This window comes from Cannabis sativa, chromosome X, assembly GCF_029168945.1.
Source record: "Cannabis sativa cultivar Pink pepper isolate KNU-18-1 chromosome X, ASM2916894v1, whole genome shotgun sequence".
NCBI classification, from domain to species: Eukaryota; Viridiplantae; Streptophyta; class Magnoliopsida; order Rosales; family Cannabaceae; genus Cannabis; species Cannabis sativa.
The window spans coordinates 70168408-70171623 of record NC_083610.1 but is presented as its reverse complement, the minus strand read 5'-3'; the positions used below and the strand labels follow the sequence as shown (position 1 = coordinate 70171623).

Below are 3216 nucleotides of genomic sequence, written 5' to 3'. Positions count from 1 at the left end.
ATGTTTCAAAGTCCTCAGGAAATACAACATGAAACTAAATCCCTTAAAATGCTCCTTTGGAGTTAGCTCGGGAAAGTTTCTAGGCTTCATCGTCAATGCCCGAGGAATTGAAGCCAATCCAAAAAAAAAAATCCAAGCCCTCCTGGATATGAACTCGCCAACAAAAACAAAATACGTGCAAAGCCTAACTTGTAACGCCCTAAATAATTAGGCACGCTACCCAAAATGCTTATGAAACCCTGATCCCCTAACCAGGATTACTAATTAAAATAGCGCAGAATTTAAACTTTTATATTAAACAGACTGAAAATAAACTTGTAATATATTTAAACTTTTCAAGATAGTTGGGATCCCAAAAATATTGACAAACTTATTACAAGTTCTTTCTTACTAGCCGACCTAAGCGGCAAAACAGAATACAAAAGTCAACACTGTTAGACCCTTAACCCGCTTGGTCTGATATGGCTTGAACATGTACATTCTTCATCTTGCTCCTCAAACTCATGGTTGATCAGCCACTGACTTACCCTTTCCTGCACAGTAGAGCACCCGTGAGCCAAGCCCAGCAAGAAAGTATAAATCAGAACAAATATAATATGCTCATCATGATATCTAAACAGTAATGCCATTCATATACGTCTGTATGTCATAGACCTGCATGTCACACTCACATGCCTATTTATGTCTACGTGGTGTAGGCCTATGTGTTGCGCTCACACATCTATTTATATCTACGTGGCGTAGACCTACGTGTTGCTCTCACACGTCTAACTACAATAAGGCCTTAGAATAGCTCATCTCGGTTCTGGTTACCGAGTCCAACTTGATTATGCCTTGACGCATAACCCTTAATCTCAATATGTAACACATAATTATTGGTGCCACTGCAATATTTGTCTATTTGCTATAGGCCTGCATGTTACACTCACATGCCTATTTATGTCTACGTGGCGTAGACCTACGTGTTGCACTCACACGTCTATATACAATAAGGCCTCAGTAGGGTTTACCTCGGTTCTGGTTACCGAGCCTAACCGGGTTATGCCTTGCTCGCATAACCCTATTCGTGAATATACGTAATCCATGTATTACATTCTTTTAGTGGTTTATCCTGGTGATATATACCAGGTCCAACCTAGTTATGTCTTATACACATAACTCTTAACATACATGCGTGTGTTCAATATTTACTACAACATATATAATCTTAGGGTAATAACCCTAACTTGCACACTATGTAATCACTCATATAATACACTTCTATATACTCATATAACATTTACTAAGAGTGTTAACCCTAACTCATGCTTTCATTGGATTCACAATATTCTAGGGTAATAACCCTAGACCGCATTAAAATTAAACTCAAGGTACTAGCTTACTGAGTCTAGTTTAATTATGCCTTAAGCGCATAATTCATAATCCCAATATAAAGATATATCTGACATGGTATAGTATTACACAACATATATCACTAGGGTAATAACCCTAGGCTATTAAACCGCTCATGTTAGGGTAATAACCCTAATTCCGGTTGCAATAACTCACATATATCATATTCAACATAAGTGCCACCGCGCATACTCTACGTGAAAACTACTGTCTTACCTGTTGTCCCGCAATAAAGGAGATTCCAAACCCCTGGGTGCTCCTGATCAGGTGCCGGTAATCCTAGTCACACAATCCGGGATTTCGCAAATAGGGTTAATCCCCAATTTCACTTTCACAAAATATAAACATGGCATTCAAAACACAGATAATCAAATAGAGCTCAAAACGAGCTTTCCAACGATATAAAGAACGTCCCAAACGGAGTCCTGAGTCAAAAGTTATGGCCAAAATAAAATTGGGAAAAACAGAATTTCTCATTGCCAAACCCAGTCGCGACGGCACAAAACCCCGTCGCGACGACTGGGTTCAGAACACCCAAAAACTCCATTTTTAAGGCCTAAACATGCCAATTTTTCCATAAATTCGAACCTCAATCATACCATACCCAAAATTAACTTCTTACAGATAAAAATCATCACAATAGAGAGCTAACAACTTCAATTCCAACATTAATCAACAAAATTCAAACTCACACCTTGAATCTTCAAATCCTAAAATACAAACTCAACAAGCTCAAGAACTTGAGCTTAAATCCAATCCTTCCAAACAATTTTCCAGCAACAAAATTAACAAGTAATGACTAAATTCAAGCATTAAAAACATCCTAGGATTTCATTCATAATTCAACCATAGGAACCACCACAATTCAAGAGATTAATTCTCAAATTCACAAGATTAAACACCCATTTTTCAAAACATGCAAGTCAAGATCAAAACTACCCAAATCATGCTTTTACCCTAATAAATTCAGCAAGAATTCAACAATAGATTTCAAATAAACTCAGTAAGAAACTACCTCAATTCCTTGCACAAGCTAACTCCAAGCCTTCAACACAATTTTCCCAACAAACAATCTTTAATTCAAGCTAATCTCTCACCAATTTCAAGTTGAAAATAAGAGAGGGTTAGAGAGAGAGAGGGTCAGCCAAGAGGAAGCAAAAGCCAGCATTTTCTAATTTCATTCCCTCAAAAATCAATTTTATTAAAGTAAATCAATAAAGGTCAAAAGACCATTTTGCCTCTAGGGCCATACAATCATGCATAATCACTCACAAGGGCATAATTGTCATTTCATGTACATTTCAAACCCAATTAATTTCAGATTATCACTATTAAATAAAAATGCCAAATATTTCAATTCAAATTGCATTTCGGGCCCGAACCCGGTTCGGCCCGAAATACCCGGTTGTGATTATACCTCGCCAACCTGTCAGAACACACCTGAAAAGACAACACAAGCATACTATATAATAATATAGTTCTAGAAGCACGTAATTAAATTAATTTCATCAATTTACCCTTCTCGGGTCATAATTACTAAAATGTCCTTGGCTCACCAACGGGGTCTTAACATATTAAAATTCATATAATTTCACATATATTGAACTATATAATAATATAATTCCTAAATTATACATAATTATCTAGTTAGGGTATTGCTAATCCTTTCTCATAATTCCGGGTATTACAATTACCCCCTCCTTATAGAAATTTCGTCCCAAAATTTACCTGAACAACTCCAGATATTTTTGCTGCGTATCCGTCTCGAGTTCCCAGGTTGCCTCTTCTACTTTACTGTTCCTCCACAGTACTTTCACCAGTGCC

General features: G+C 36.9%; 1 long non-coding RNA gene across 1 annotated transcript; it reads right to left on the bottom strand.

Annotated features, from left to right (window-relative positions):
* Window positions 1-349: 349 nt before the first annotated feature.
* Window positions 350-2917, bottom strand: LOC133032629 (uncharacterized). The gene is made up of 3 exons (XR_009685221.1): window positions 2408-2917; window positions 1609-1671; window positions 350-533 (listed from the first exon to the last, which is right to left on the bottom strand). It is a non-coding gene; the product is annotated as an uncharacterized LOC133032629 (long non-coding RNA).
* Window positions 2918-3216: the final 299 nt, after the last annotated feature.